The sequence below is a fragment of the Protopterus annectens genome, chromosome 1.part0 (assembly GCF_019279795.1).
Source record: "Protopterus annectens isolate FY-2018-M chromosome 1.part0, PAN1.0, whole genome shotgun sequence".
NCBI lineage: Eukaryota > Metazoa > Chordata > Ceratodontiformes > Protopteridae > Protopterus > Protopterus annectens.
The window spans coordinates 163,011,508-163,028,694 of NC_056725.1; the positions used below are offsets into that span (position 1 = coordinate 163,011,508).

The following is a 17,187-nucleotide window of genomic DNA, read 5'->3' on the forward strand; positions in this document are numbered from 1 at the left end:
AAAGTAAAATGAACATCATTCTATGGGATGAATCAAGATATTCAATAGTCTCCCTAAATGAAATGAGCATAGCTTATAATAAAATAGAAATGGTTTTGCAAAATATGTTAAATGAAGAATTAATAGATTTTAATGCATTTAAATATTTGAAAGTAGATAAACCTAGAATCCCCATGATATTTGGTATACCCAAGATTCATAAAAATGAGGAAGACCCTCCCTTTAGACCAATAGTTTCGGCAGAAGGGTCAAAAACTTATCCATTAGCTAATTTTATAGATAAGAAATTAAAGAATGTATGGATGAAAAGAAGATGTATTTTAAAAGATTCTTGGGACTTGTTGAAGGAAATGCCAGATAATATGAATAATGAACATTTATTATTTATTACTATTGATATTATTGATTTGTTTTCCTCCATTCCATACGAAGAAGGTATAAGAATGTTTGAAGAAATAGTATATGAGGATACAAATTTGTCACAGAATGATAAATTAATAAATATTTGGTTAATGGAACTAGTTTTGAAATATAATTTTATTCATTTTAATGGGGAATTTTTTCAACAAATACAAGGGGTAGCAATGGGTGCAGCATGCACCCCTACTTATGCTAATTTAGTTCTTGCTCATTGGGAAGAAAAATATATTTTAAATTCTGAATATAATAGCTGTTGGATATTATATAAAAGGTTTTTGTATGATATATTAATTTTTTGGATAGCTGGAAGAGAAAAATTTGCAGAATTTATGGAATATATGGGAAAAACAACTATTTTTTTTTAAATTTACGTACAATATTTCTGAATATAAAGTGCAATATTTGGATGTGGAGATTTATAAGGATGGACAAAACTTAAAAACTAAAATATTTAGGAAGGCTACTTTTTGTAATTCCTTTTTACATTTTGAAAGTGCCCACCCCTTCCATTGTAAAAGAAATATAGTGAAGGGACAATTTGTCCGAGGGAGCAGAATGACAAGTTCAGATGCAGACTTTAGGAAGGAATGTGAATTTTTAGAAAAAATGTTTTTAGAAAGAGGTTATCCATTGTTATTTATTACACAGATAAGGAAAGAAGTAGAAAAAGGGAGACTTGACAAATTTTGTCCCATTCATAAGAAGAAAGATAGGAATAATGTTGTAAATAATAATATTAATGAGCATGAAGGGGATGAATTACAACAAACATTAATACTTGAATATAATGGGTTGAATAGTATTGTTAAAAATATATTCTTAAATGAATGGAATAAATTTGTGGCTATTTCTGATATAGAAAATCTAGCTAGTATACCTCAAAAAGTAATTTTTAAGAATTCCCAAAATATTAGATCTATAATTAGAGAACAAAAATAAGATAGAATGTAAGAAAAATAGGACAGGTACTTATAAATGTGGGCATTGTACCCAATGTACCTATATTATTAACAGTGACAGAATTTATTTAGAAAGTAGAGGAAGGTATGTGAATAGTGGGGAATATTATAATTACGATTCAAAAGGTATAGTATATCTAGCTATTTGTGAAAACTGTAGATCCTTCTACGTAGGAAAGACTGAGAGGAAACTAAAAAGAAGGATCTACGAACATGTCTATGAAATTTCGGTGGGAAAGGAAAGTAATGCACTATATAAACATACAAACGTTTGTTCCAATTATAAATATAAATTCATTGCTTTAGAACAAGTAAAAAGTGATATTAGAGGAGGGCTTTGGGAAGAAAAAATAGAATTTAGAGAACTTTGGTGGCAGGTAACACTGGAAGCTGACAAAGGCCCCGGACTAAATGATTATATTTCTATAATACCTTTACTGAAGCTAAGGTCTGCAAAACTTTGAATGCAATAATATGAGTTACCAATAGAGGGCATTAATTGCACACTATTAACTGAAGTATGTATAGGATGGGGATTTTGTTTGTTTTATTAAGTAATTTTTATGTTAATCTTTATAATTAAATAATTTTTATAGTGAGTTTTTAAAAACAGTTTAAAAAAAACAGTATGAATGATTCATTTTATTTCTTTAATTATGAGTGTGAATGTATTATGGTATTTTAGCCTTTTTATAGTTTGATAATTATTTAATGAATGATGGAATTTCATCGGTAGATTATAAAGGATTTGTAGTATAAATTAGCTGAATTAATTCATGCTGGTCATCTGATGAAGTCAATAGTATGACGAAAACGCTTATGAATGGTTTGTGAAGGCGTTCATGGTTGATGTACACGTGGTTTGTCTTTTAATTTGTCAATAAAATATCGTTTTATTTGGTGGACTTGGTGGACTTGGCTTTGTTCATCGTGAATACTGCTTTGAAGTTTTTTTGGGTTGCAGTTCGCAGTATTATCCATGTATTTGGTTGTTCTTGGATGTCTTTGTAAATACCTTAGTTATTCTATTTTTCATTTATTTCTTATGGTTATGTGATTTTTATGTGTTATAATCTCAGAATTTACAATTTTCTGTTAAATTTATGGGATTGTTTACAAACTTATTTTATCTAAAATCAATAATACTGTTTAAAAAAAAGTTATTCTTGACTCCCTCAAACAGGATTGCCTTCCTGGAATGTCAACCAGATACCTCAGTTCAAAGAGGTTTTCTTCCACAAGAAAAACAGACCTTTATTTAGACTATTTCTAAGTGTTTCTACTCAGGCTTCTGTCACTATAAGAGAATTCCTCAGGATTATGGGTCTCATGCCATCTATGATTCTCTTGATACCCTGGCAAGACTCCACACGAGAAAGATGCAAATAGATGTGTCTGAAATCTATTTGGTCCCCAAATCAACACCTCTTATTTTTTTCATCTTCTTCAGTCTTTATTTTCCCTGTGACCTCTTCAGCTGGACAATACCACATCATCAACAAGCAGGGGGGGAGGCAGTTTGTACTCCTTTTTCAGATTAGCCATGTTAGCTTGGGATATAGCTTCACAGCACAGTCTCACTCTGCAAGCATCCTACATTCCATCACAAGAACATTGTGCTGCAGACAAACTAAGCAGAACCAAGGCAGACCCTCATGAATGGAAACTAGATAAAGGTTTTTTTCAGGATCTGATTCATCTGTGGGGAGTTCCTCAAGAAAACCTGTTTGGCTCCTGTCTGAACAATCAAATCGCAAGGTTATGTTCCAGGACTCCATGCAAGAGGGCCTGGATGAACAGATGACCTTTCTTTTCCTTGGACAGAAATATTCCTGTATGCTTCTCCACCCTTTCTACTAATATTCAAGGTATATCTGGAGATTCAGTAAAAAATCCCCCAAGATCATTGTGGTGGCTTGCTTCTGTCCCAAGCAACAGTGGATGTTCTTCATTCCACATTGCTGCAGTCCTAACCATTGGGTAGTCCGCTGTCCAGTCGGCCCGAATACCAAAGTATATGGCTGACGTCGGTCAAGGCGCATTAGACTGACGTCAGGACGTCAGGGTACTAATGCGCATGACCGACGTCATATCCTCAGTCTTTTTTGCCGCATGGTCCGATGCAGAAGCAGTTTTGCGAGTGCAGGTTGGCGTTCTGAAATATTTCGAAGTCGGAGTTTCAGACCGAATCAAAGTTGGCTAAGTACCCGTTGGGAACATTTTGGTTTTTCTTGCCTCAGTATTTAACGGATGTCAGAAAAAGTGAATAACTGTATTTCTTGTGGGAAGCAGATACCTCATAGGGATTACCATACTTTGTGTATACCTTGTTTAGGGCCTGAGCACGACGTTGTTGGTTGCCGCTCTTGTGCTAGATTTAACAAACGCACTATTAAGAGAAGGTTAGACTGTGCCAGGTTAGTGTTTGGGAAGCGTTGTAATTACAAAATGCCGTCGGATGCTCCGACGCCCGCTTCGTCCAAAAAGCGCAAAGACAAAACAGCAAAGCCTAGGGTTGATGAACCGGCAGTCCCGGACGTCGGTTCTTTAGAAGGCTCAGTGGAGCCAGAGGTTTTGCCAGGAGTTTCTTTGGAGTCTCAGGCAGAGACTTTACTGTTACAGGATGTGCCCTCTCAGGAGGTAGGCCAGGCTGAGGGGGCTTCTCAGGTAACTGTTCTTCCCTCTCTTCCCAAGGTAGTTAGAGCTTCTCCTACTGTTTCCAAAACTACTTTGAGAGGTAGGCCAAGTTCAGCTTCAGTGGGGGCTTCTCCTAGCACTTCAGGTTCTGTGCCTAAGAAACATATGCTTAAAATGGCAGAAGATTTAATTACTATGATTAGAGGCTCCATGCCCCCTCCTGATAAGAGGCCTAGGGTGGAACCTGAGTTTGAGAGTTTTGAACGGTGTTCAGAGGCTTCTGAGTCTTCTGTGGAAGACTTGCAGGAGTTTCCTCCTTATTCTGATTCTGATGTGGATGATTCCACTCCTACAGCTTCTCCTCCTGAGGATTTCTCATTTTCGGAGACTCTGCATTCCATGAGGGAGCACTTTAAATGGGAAGGCCAAGATTACTCTGATTCCAGGAAAAGGCTTAGGGAATTCTTATTTTTACCCCAGCATAGGCCCTTAGCTATACCTCCTGTGTTGAATGTGGTGGAAGATGTTTTGCAGAGGCTTCCTGAACCCTGATTCTTTGCCTCCTGCCCTGTTAAGCCTGATAGGTACTATAGGGTGCCTGAAGCTCATAAGTATCTGTTTAAGAGTCCTAGGGCAGACCCGAAACTGTTTCTCAGGGGCCTAAGGGTGTTAAGGCCTCTGTTGTTAAAAATCCTGTTCCCACTGATAAAGAGGCAAGGGCTTTGGATAGGTGGGGAAAGAAAGTGTTTACTTCTTCCACTTTAGCCATGAGAGCGTTGAATTGTCAGTTTCACATGCTAAAATATCAAAATTATCTCCTTTCACAATTGAAATCTAAGGTGGATGCTTTGGCGGAAGGTATAGAGTGTAAAGAGTTGCTGGATTTAGTTCATGTGTCTGAACAAGTGGGTAAGCATTCTTTGCAATGTGGTTTTGATGCTGTGCAGGCCTCCTCGAGGGTGGCTGCCACTAGTTCTGTTCTTCGCAGGCATGCCTGGTTGAGGGATCAGAATTTAGCAGAGCATGTTAAGACTAGGATTTTGGATGCTCCTTTACAGTCTGATGTGTTATTTGGTTCGCCTGTGGAAGCAGTTTTAAAGAAAATGGAGGACAAAGCTAAGTCTATGCAAACTGTTAAAGATTTTTGCAGGTGCAGCCACCGAAGTTTAGTAGAAATTGGCCTACTAAGGGATGGACATATCCTGCTTATGATTCCCAGTCTAGGGGTAGGTCTAGACGTGGTAGGGGCAGAGCTCAAGGTTCTTTTAGGCCTAGAACAGGGGTTCACCTGCTCAGACTTCTGGTGAGGGCAGGGGTCAGTCCTTTCGTAAACAGACCCAATGACCTGCCTTTTCAGCTGCCAGTAGATTCTCGTCTGGCAGCTCCTTTGGGAGGAAGACTGTCTCTTTTCAAAGAAAATTGGGATTTAATCACTCAAGACAGATGGGTGTTGGATATCATTCACCACGGTTACAGGTTTTATTTCCATACATTGCCCCTTTCAAAGGCATGCCAGACGTTCCCCTCCACAAAGGAAAGAGGCTCACAAACAAATTTCTTTGTTACTCCAAATAGGGGCTATTCAGCCAGTCCCTGTACCAGGAAGGGGCCTAGGATTTTATTCTCGCCTGTTCCTAGTTCCAAAGAAGGGGAACACGTGGAGACCAATTTTGGATTTATCTATCCTCAACACTTATCTGGACATTCCCAAGTTCAAGATGTTGACGTTACAACAGCTTTTACCTCTGCTGGGCAAAGATCATTGGATGGTAACTTTAGATCTCAAGGAAGCTTACCTTCATGTGCCTATAAGACTAAGTTGCAGGAAATATCTGCGTTTTCGAGCTGGAAATTCTCATTATCAGTTCTCTGCATTGCCCTTTGGCTTATCTACTGCCCAGAGTATTCACAAAGGTTCTGGCTCCAGTGATAGCTTACTTCAGGCTGAAAGGAATTCAAATCTATCCTTACTTGGACGACTGCCTGATTCTGGCTCAAGAAAAGGAAGACCTTCTACAGCATCTGGAATATGTCATAGCAGTGCTAAGATGCCTAGGGTATTCTGTGAACGAAATAAAGTCCAGTCTAGTACCCTCTCAAGACATGTGCTTTCTGGGTGTGAGACTGAATACAGCAGCCCAGATGGCCTTTTAACCCCGGACAAACAAAAGAATCTTTCCAATTACTTCCATCAACTATCTCTTCAGTCCGGGCTGACTGCAAGGACAGTCCTTCAAGCCTTAGGGTTCATGGCATCTTGTATTCTGGTGCTTCCCAATGCCAAACTGCATATGAGGAAGCTGCAATGGTATCTCAAAATGTGTGGACACAGCACTGCCAGGATTTGGACACTGTCATTCAAATAATACCTTGCATTCAAAAGAATTTTTGTGGTGGGCTCAGGAATGTCACCTAAACAAGGGACTCTCTGTGACCCGGCCAGAGGCGAGTCAGATTTTAACGACAGATGCCTCGGACATTGCTTGGGGAGCTCATCTAAATGGAAAGTGGATACAAGACAAGTGGCCTGCCAGACTACAGCATCTACATATCAACATGAAGGAGATGTTAGCAGTCCAGTTTGCATTAATGGCTTTCAAGGAGTTACTTCTTCCTGGGCAGGTGTTGATTCTAACAGACAACACAACTGTCATGTGGTACATCAACAAACAAGGGGAACACATTCTTATCCTCTATGCAGGCAAGCAATGATTTTATGGGAGACTGCGCTCAGCTTGCAACTAACTCTTCAGGCAAGGTTTCTGCCGGAGCACAGAACTCCTTAGCAGATGTGTTAAGCAGGCAAATCATGGATCCCCACGAGTGGAAACTGGATCTTCATGTATTTCAGAAATTGACAGTGTCATGGGGAACTCCAGACATAGATCTGTTCGCTTCTCCACTAAACCACCAGCTGCCAAAGTTTTGCACAAAGGGGTTTCATCACACAGCTTGGAAAGTGGACGCTCTTTCTTTCAGTTGGAAAAATCTTCATGTGTATGCCTTTCCACCTCTGCCTCTTCTCCCAAAGGTGCTCCTAAAGATCAGACAAGACAAGCCAAGGATGATTCTAATAGCTCCAGATTGGCCTCGGCAACACTGGTACCCACTTCTAAGGAGTCTGGTAAGGAAGCCTCCATGGCCTTTACCTTTGATTCCACACCTGTTATCTCAGAGGGACGGCCACCTGCTCAATGTCAAGCTTCAATCTCTTCATCTAACAGCCTGGCATATTCTGTTTTGAAACACAGCAGGTCTCAACTTCCTCAACAAGTTTTAAATGTGATTATGGAAGCCAGAAGACCTAGTACAAGGAAAGTGTACGCAGAAAAATGGAAGAGATTTTTATTTTGGAGTGCAGCAAAGAATTTGGAGATTTCTGAGCCTAATTTGAGTGTGGCTCTTCAATATCTTACTGAGTTATTGGACAAAGGTTTGTCCTTCTCTTCCATTAAGATTCATGCTGCAGCAATTTCAGCTCACTATGACTGTGACCCACCATTGTTTTCACATCCTTTGTTCAAGCAGTTTCTTAGAGGGGCAAAGAATATAAGACCCCCACGTAGAGCTCCTACTCCTGCTTGGGATCTCAATTTTGTGTTGGAAAAACTTACTCTACAACCTTTTGAGCCTGCGGCTACTGCTGAGTTAAAATACTTGTCATGGAAGACTGCTTTTGTTGGCCATTACTTCTGCAAGAAGGGTTTCTGAGTTGCAGGCCCTTATGGCAGTAGAGCCCTTTTTGATTTTCCATAAGGATAGAGTATCATTACGTACTAATCCTTCCTTTATGCCTAAGGTGGTTTCTAGTGTGGCTTTAAACCAAACTATTCATTTGCCTACTTTCTATGCAGATCCCCAAAACAAGGGAGAAAAGATTTTGCACACTTTAGATGTACATAGGCAGTTACGTTATTATTTAAGCAGGACTAAGGATTTCAGGCAGTCTCAGCAGTTGTTTGTTTCTTTTGCCTTGACTTCTCAGGGCAAGCCTGTGTCTAAGCAAACTATTTCTAAGTGGATTGGGTTTTGCATTTCATTTTGTTATTCCCATCATGGCAAGGAAATTCCAGCTGGGATTAGGCCTCATTCCACAAGGGCTACTGCCACTTCAACAGCATTTCTCAGGGGGGTGGCAACTAAGGATATTTTGGAGGCAGCTACTTGGAGTTCAGTGCATACTTTCTCTAAGCATTACCACCTTCCTCTCTACTCTAAATCTAGGGCTGGTTTTGCCACAGCTATTTTGCAAGGCATGTTGACAGCTCCTGCTTCCTTATGATTTGCCAGCCTCCCTTACCTCTGCTTTGGGATTCTACCCAATGGTTAGGACTGCAGCAATGTGGAATGAAGAACATAGTACAGTTTTGTACCTACCATAAATGTAGATGTTCGAGGATCCACATTGCTGCAGTCCAATTTACCCTCCCTCCTTCCCCTCTGTGTTTAGGGGTTGTGGTGTGGGTTAGGCTATATTCTTGTGCATTTGTATATATTGTATATATGTTTGGTGCAGGGTTTTTGTTGGTGTTTTGGTTTGGGCCTTGTCTTTTTAGGGCCTTCTGACATCTGGGGCAAGAAAAGACTGAGGATATGACGTCGGTCATGCGCATTAGTACCCTGACGTCCTGACGTCAGTCTAATGCGCCTTGACCGACGTCAGCCATATACTTTGGTATTCGGGCCGACTGGACAGCGGACTACCCAATGGTTAGGACTGCAGCAATGTGGATCCTCGAACATCTACATTTATGGTAGGTACAAAACTGTACTTTCTTCCTTCTTTTGGAATTAGCCAGGGGCAATTATCACAAGCTTCCTCACAGACTAGATCTATTCACACAATAACAGGGGTGTTTGATACATGTAGACATCAATCATTTTTAATTGACTGCCTGGATTATAGGGTCTTAATTCCTTTCAGGCACTTGTTTACTGAGGACTTGCATCAGATACTAATGGAGGCAAGAAAGCCTGGTACTACAAAATCATACATTAGCAAATGGAAACGTTTTTTCTAGTTGGTGCCATCAACATAACTGTCACCTATTCAGAGCTAGTTGTTCTCAGGTTTTACAATATTTGTGTTTGTTATTATGCTATGTTCTTTCTTATTCCTCTATCAAGGTTCATTTATCATCCATGTTAACATGTCTGGCCATGGATTGTCCTCTTTCAACATAGTCTCTTGCCAAAAATGTTCTCGAAAGGGGTTTTGCATAAGTGGCCTCCAAGAAAACTGGTGGCCCCTCCTTGGTATCTTAATTTTGTGTTAGAGAAGCCAACACTTGCTCCATTTTAACAAGCTAATCTGACTGATTTAAGAATTTTGACATAGAAAACAATTTTACTAATTACTCTGACCTCTACAAGAAGGGTATCTCAGTTGCAAGCTCTTATAGTGAGTCAACCCTATCTCATTTTCCATAGGAAATGGGTTTCTTTGAGAACTAATACTTTTATGCCTAAAGTGCTATCAGAGTTTACTTTAAAAAAAAAACTATCCATCTCCCCATTTTCTTTCCTCAACCTATACATGAGGGAGAAAGAATACTCCATACTTTGGATGTCCATGGATGACAGAACTACATCTTTCAGATCTTCTGATCAATTGTTCATTTTTTGTAAAGGCAAGAAGAAGGGACAACCTGTGACAAAACAAACTATTTTCAAATAGTTGTCTAAGGCTGTTATATTCACCATAACAGAACTATTCTAGGTAGGGTCAAGGCTCATTTTGCCAGGGCCTTGGCTTCATCTCTTGCTTTTTGGAAAGAGTTGGATTTTAGAAGTATTCTAGAATTGGATACTTTGTCCTCTGTATATACTTTCACAGTGCAATATAAGCTTACTTCCTTCTCTAGGTCCAGATCAAGCTTTGCTAGTAACATTCTCCAGGGATTCCTGTACTCTTCTTCCACCTCGCAAATATAGTTAGCTATGGTAATGTACCCATATAGATAAGGCGACTGCAGCAGTGATCAGTATGATGAACATACTACAGTTGTGTAAGTTAATTGTACCATATCAGTAGACATTCAAATGATCACTGCTGCAGTAGCCAGTTTTTTTCTCCACCCCCACCCCCCCACAGTTTTTTGTGTGTTCTTTATGCCAGGGTGTGGACATAATTCTACTAAACTTACGAGGCTTAAATCATGATAGTTTTTTTTCAAACTATAGGAAAGTTATGGAGATTAGGCAACGTCTCAAACAATATATGGAGTAATAAACACAGAAAGATGCAAGGGCTCCAATGAAAACCAGTAAATCCAAAACAAGAACCCAGAGACACACAATAAAGCTCCCAGTCAGCGAAGAAATTGCCAAATGTACCATGTGTTTTTCGACAGCGTTAACACTCCGTCAATTAAAATCACACTTTTATTGAAATCACCAGCATTAACGTTCAAAACATAAGTTTTCATTTCGTCACTTCATCAGATGTGGGCTGAAAGTAAATGACTAAAAATTTAAACCATTTCCAGTTGTACTATGGCTGTCGAAAAACACGTGGTACATTTGGCAATTTCCTCACTGACTGGTAGCTTTATTGTGCGTCTCTGGGTTTTTGTTTTGAATATATGGAGTAAGATACCTCAAAAAAAAAAAGGGTGAGGGAGAGGACAACATGAACTAAAGAAGACATTTATATATAATGGCTCTAGAATGAGTCATATCGTATAGACATAAAGGCAGAGCTGTTAGACGTATCTGTGTTTTTAGATTCTTTATTTGGGAAACCAGCAGATGGCATTATATGTAATTTAGAAAAAAAGGGAAACAAGAACAGCTGTTACATTATTCTGTGATCTACCACCACAGTATTATTAAAATTTCCAGACCAGTGAAATAGAGGCACATGGGATATATGCAAATGACCCTTATAAACATCAGGTGTTTCAAATAATTGGCGATTCTGAATGCCCATGACTTGTTTCGTTGTTTTAATGGACAATTTCAGGCCAATAAAGCCAAACCCCACTAGCTGTAGATATGCATATTTCGGCCTTGTTATGACCTCGTCAGCACAGCACAAGCAGAGTGTTTGACTAAGCATAAGAAACATAGGGCTGTTATACCCAGCTGATGTCCTTGTTATGACCTCATCAGCACAGCACTAGCAGAGTGTTTGACTAAGCATAAGAAACGCAGGGCTGTTATACCCAGCTGATGTCCATCAGCTGGGTATAACAGCCCTGTGTTTCTTATGCTTAGTCAAACACTCTGCTTGTGCTGTGCTGACGAGGTCATACATCAGCTGGATATAACAGCCTTGTGATGTTCATCGTGTTTCACTGTTGCAGTCATGACTGCAGGGTTCTCCCCTGCTGGCAGGCAGTCCTCGGTCGGCCAGAATCCCAAAGTCTGGGTCCGGCGTCGGCTGTTCAACCATGCTCCCTGACGTCAGAGCGCCAGGAGTACAAAGCTGACAGCCGACGCCATCTTCTCCAGTCTTTCTTGCCGTGCGGTGATAGCAGTTCGCAAGTGCCGGTCGGTTGACTCCTGACAATTTTTTCTGATAGACTTCAGTCCGAAGACTTTCTTCTCCACTCAAAGCTAATTACCCCATTGGGGAAACTTTTTCTTGCTCCACTCCAATGTCAGAAAAAGTTAATAATTGTATTTCATGTGGGAAGCAAATACCTCATAAGGATTTTCATTCTTACTGTATTCCTTGCTTAGGCCCTGACCACGACGTAGCTAGTTGTCGGTTTTGTGCTAGATTCAATCAACGTACAATTAAACGAAGGTACGATTTTGCTTTTCATTACTTCGGTAGACACTTTAACTACAAAATGTCGTCAGATACGGTTCCGGCTACCGGAGTTCACAAACGTCACAAGGATAAAGACAGGCCTCCGAGGTCCAAATCTGATGATAGCGCACAAGCGGAGCCAGCTTCAGGTTCGGCCGTCGTCAGTGAGGCGCTTTTGCAGCCCCTGTCATTGGCCATTTCAGAACCGATGGCCGAAACGGACTCTCATGAGGAGCCAACCAGGCCTTTAAATATTTCTATTGCAGGACCTTCGGACAATGCTCCTTCAGATTGGTCCAGAGCCGCTGTGCAGGTACCGGCTTCCGAAGGGGTTTTCAGGCCTACTCAGCTTCTAATAAAGACAAAGGCAAAGACTCCTTCTAAGTCAAAGACTGCAACACAGGCCTCTTCTGAACCGGCTCCCAAGTCACAGAAACAGTTACTCAAGATGGCGGAGGATTTACTTACTATGATTAGGGGTTCTCATCCCCCTCCAGATAAAAGGCCAAGGCAGGATGTTTATTATGATTCCTCGGATCAGGCTTCTGTTTCTTCCTCTTCTTCCACGGGTATTATTAAAGATAAAACAGGACAAGCCCAAGATGATAATCTTGCTGGCTCCAAATTGGCCTCGACAGTTTTGGTACCCAACTCTAAAAAACCTATGTCTGGAGCCTCCTTGGATTTTACCTCAGTCTCCGAACCTTCTGTCCCAACATCAGGGTCAGGTTCTACACTCTCATGTCAAAACTCTCAGCCTGGCGGCCTGGTTAATCCAGGGCCTTTGATTTCTTCTTTCCTACCCAAGCAGGTTATGGATGTCATTTTAGAAGCCAGACATCCTAGCACTAGAAAATCTTATGCAGGAAAATGGAAAAGATTTTGTTCCTGGATGCAGGCTCAGGATTCTGATCCTCTTCTTCCGAACATTCCTTTAATTTTACTTTACTTGACAGATCTCTTACATAAGGGTCTCTCTTTCTCTTCCATTAAGATACATGCCTCTGCTATTTCTGCTCATTATAATACAGACCCTCCAATCTTTTCCCACCAGCTCATGAGACAGTTTCTCAGAGGAGCTAAGAACTTGACACCTCCTAGATCTCCTCCCATTCCTGCTTGGGATCTCAACTATGTTTTGGAAAAACTAACCTTGCCTCCTTTTGAGCCTGCTGCCTCCTCTGACATCAAGTTTTTATCTTGGAAGACAGCTATCCTGTTAGCCCTTACCTCTGCCAGGAGAGTTTCAGAGCTACAAGCTCTTATGGCTGTGGAACCTTATATTATTTTTCATCAAGACAGGGTGTCTTTGAGGACTAATCCTACCTTCATGCCTAAGGTGGTTTCCAAAGTGGCCTTAAATCAAACTATCCACTTGCCAACTTTTTTTCCCTACTCCTCAAAATAAAGGGGAAAGGATCTTACATTCCTTGGATATACACAGACAACTACATTTTTACCTGGACAGAACCAAGGACATCAGGAAATCAGAACAATTGTTTGTTTCTTATGCTTCAAGTTCCCAAGGTAAAGCCATTTCAAAACAGACCATTTCTAAATGGATTGCTCATGGAATCAGGTTTTGTTATTCACACCATGGAAAGCAAATCCCAGGGAGTATAAGGACTCACTCTACCAGAGCTGCTGCCACTTCAGCTGCCTTCCTCAGGGGAGTTCCTACCAAAGACATTTTGGAAGCTGCAACTTGGAGTTCGGTGCATACTTTTTCTAAGCACTACAATTTACCTCTCTACTCTAAGTCTAGGGCAGGCTTTGCCTCTGCAGTCTTGCAGGGCCTTTTAGCTGCCCCTTCTTCATTATGACCACCTCCCTTTCTTTCAGCTTTGGGATTCTACCCTGCAGTCATGACTGCAACAGTGAAACACGATGAACATAGTACAGTTGTGTACACCTACCATAAATGTAGATGTTCGAGTGTCTTCACTGTTGCAGTCTGGGTTTCCCTCCCTCCTGTCCCCTCTTATTTTTACTTTTGAGTGGTTCCTTTTTTCACCATTCTTCTGAGGTGTATTTGCAAAGGATATAGGACCTTTCTCTTTTTGGGACTCCTGACATCTGGGGCAAGAAAAACTGGAGAAGATGGCGTCGGCTGTCAGCTTTGTACTCCTGGCGCTCTGACGTCAGGGAGCATGGTTGAACAGCCGACGCCGGACCCAGACTTTGGGATTCTGGCCGACCGAGGACTGCCTGCCGGCAGGGGAGAACCCTGCAGTCATGACTGCAACAGTGAAGACACTCGAACATCTACATTTATGGTAGGTGTACACAACTGTACTTTTCTTATGCTTAGTCAAACACTCTGCTTGTGCTGTGCTGACGAGGTCATAACAAGGCTGAAATATGCATATCTAGGACATCAGCTGGGTATAACAGCCCTGTGTTTCTTATGCATAGTCAAACACTCTGCTTGTGCTGTGCTGACGAGGTCATACATCAGCTGGGTATAACAGCCCTTTGTTTCTTATGCTTAGTCAAACACTCTGCTTGTACTGTGCTGACAAGATCATAACAAGGCTGAAATATGCATATCTAGGACATCAGCTGGGTATAACAGCCCTGTGTTTCTTATGCTTAATCAAACACTCTGCTTGTGCTGTGCTGACGAGGTCATAACAAGGCTGAAATATGCATATCTAGGACATCAGCTGGGTATAACAGCCCTGTGTTTCTTATGCTTAGTCAGACACTCTGCTTGTGCTGTACTGACGAGGTCATACATCAGCTGGGTATAATAGCCCTGCGTTTCTTATGCTTAGTCAAACACTCTGCTTGTGCTGTGCTAATGAGGTCATAACAAGGCTGAAATATGCCTATCTAGGACACCAGCTGGGTATAACAGCCCTGTGTTTCTTATGCTTAGTCAAACACTCTGCTTGTGCTGTGCTGACGAGGTCATACATCAGCTGGGTATAACAGCCCTATGTTTCTTAAACACTCTGCTTGTGCTGTGCTGACGAGGTCATAACAAGGCTGAAATATGCATATCTAGGACATCAGCTGGGTATAACAGCCCTGTGTTTCTTATGTTTAGTCAAACACTCTGCTTGTGCTGTGCTGACGAGGTCATAACAAGGCCAAAATATGCATATCTGCAGCTAGTGGGGTTTGGCTTTATTGGTCTGAAATTGTCCATTAAAATGACGAAACAAGTTATGGGCATTCAGAATAGCCAATTAGCTCAAACACCTGATGTTTATAAGGGTCATTTGCATATATCTCATGTGCCTCTGTTACAAGAGGTTTGGGAGGTCACTCAATGGAGGTTCGAGCTTTGCTGGAGTTTTCATTTTGTTTTTACTGATTGGTTTTTCAGTGACCTTCTTGCTTATTGTTTTAGTCCAGTGAAATAAAAAGACTTTACTTAAAGCATCTGGCAGTAAGGCAGCAGTACTATAAAACTGGGCAGGGCTGTTCATGTACATCTGTATTGTATGAGAAGAAAGAAAAACAGTAGAAAATCTGTTGGTGAATTATCATCTATATTTAGCCTACTCCTTCCCATTTCCTACCTGGTGGGGTAAATTTTATTATCTTGAGAAAGCTTTTCATTTTATTTCTACAGACATTTAGGTTTTGCATACAGTTTCAAAGGGATAGTTTTGAGTGTTTTCCTTTTTTTGCAGTTCCTCAGACTCTTTCAGAACAGCTTCATTTAGACATTACATTAATTTTTTTATTTGGTACAGAAAATGACAATACATTTTATCCTTCCTCATGAGCAAATCAGTTTCATGTTCCTTTCCTGTTACCACAAAGGAAACAGTTGAGCAACAGTTCAGCCCAGTCTTTCACACTTTGTAAAGTCATAGAAATACATTGGTTTATTAGAAAGTTGTCCTATCATATGTCACATCTGCCCATTCCAATCACACCAGCTCACAGAAAGTATAATGTTCAAGCAGTAGATCATCATTCTCAGTTATGAGTTTGCCATTTGGATTATCTGCAGATATCATTTACAAAATGTTTAGATTTGGTCACTCATTTAAGAAGAGGAACAATAGCTGTGTTTCACTACCTACTTGATGATATTGTTATGGCTCAAGGCTAAGTCTGCTTAACACAGAAAATTTTAAATAGCCCAGATTTTCAACAATTTGGAAATAATATACTACCAACATCTTTTAAGAGCAGTTGTAGATTCAAGACCAATAAGAGTCAAAGAAATATGCAAGGACAGTGACTATTTGCTTTGTTAAAAATGTGGGGTGGTATCAGTTTGTTTGCTGGAGACTGGGATAACACTTAAGAATTTTCTTCCCATAATGCACTAGTGGAAAGAATTACCTCAGATCTCATTTACAGCCATTGTGAATAGATGTGAATTACTCCTTGATTATTCTTACTATATCATTGCAAAATAATAGTTTTTGATACTCTTTAGCTACTTTTGTTATTACTTTATTGCTTATCCTTATAGCAATTTACTCATTTCCCATTACCATTGCTTTAGCATTAGCATTTCTAGCTGTCACTCCCTTTTGTCAAATATTATAGTGTTATAATATTGTTTTCTTATATTTTGCTCATACCTGTACTTATACAAATTGTATTAGTTGTATAATTCCTAGCTGAATTTCAAGTTATTTTCTCACAGATGTCATCCTAAATCATTTGTAGATATTGTGCTTATGCTTGTGTGTGTGCATGCACTTTAGGTCTGTAATTATCAATTTGGGACAAAACAAAGAGTTTCTGTAAATGTGAGATGTGTGGCCACCACTCCAAGACATGGATGAGTTGTGTGTAGTGTGCTTGAGTGTGGAATATTTGACTGAGAAGTGCTCTATTTGCAAGGCCTTGGAGCCTAGAGCTTTATCTGATAGGATGAATAAACTTATCACGGGTATTTTGCCCCAGATCTGGTAATGACAACAACTAAGAAATCATCTGAGAAGCATAGGTTAAAAGAGCTTGAAACCAGGAAGAGACATTCCGAAGAACCAGAACCTCCAAAGATTCCTCAACAGGAGATTATTTCAGTATCTGTGCTCACACACATTCATCCATCGGCTGCATGCCTGCCAGATCATTATGCAGGACAAATCTCCAAAGAGGCCCCCCCAAGCAGGACTTCATCGGAGAAGGAACTGTCCAGGATTCCTTCTCAAGCACCTTGTATATCGTTTTCCCCTCAGAACCTACAAAACTACTTCAGTGGCAAATTTGGATTGCTTGATGAGGACATTCCTGAAGATGCACATTGAGATGGGAATCTTCCCATGTCCTTCATCCTTAGGTGGATAGGGCCAATCCTATATCCCCCATTCTGGCCCCTCCCATGTGGCTTATGGCGCTGGTGGTTTTGGACCTGATCCTAGACAAGAGGACTATTTTCTGGGATAATGTCTGGATTGGCACTTGAAGTACTTGATCCAACATACTCAATTC

General features: G+C 40.5%; 1 protein-coding gene across 2 annotated transcripts in view; it reads left to right on the forward strand.

Annotated features, from left to right (window-relative positions):
* The window catches only part of CLIP3 (CAP-Gly domain containing linker protein 3), a 1,549,977-nt gene that overhangs the window by 604,316 nt on the left and 928,474 nt on the right, over positions 1-17,187 (forward strand). The gene's annotated exons all lie outside the window — the stretch shown is intronic.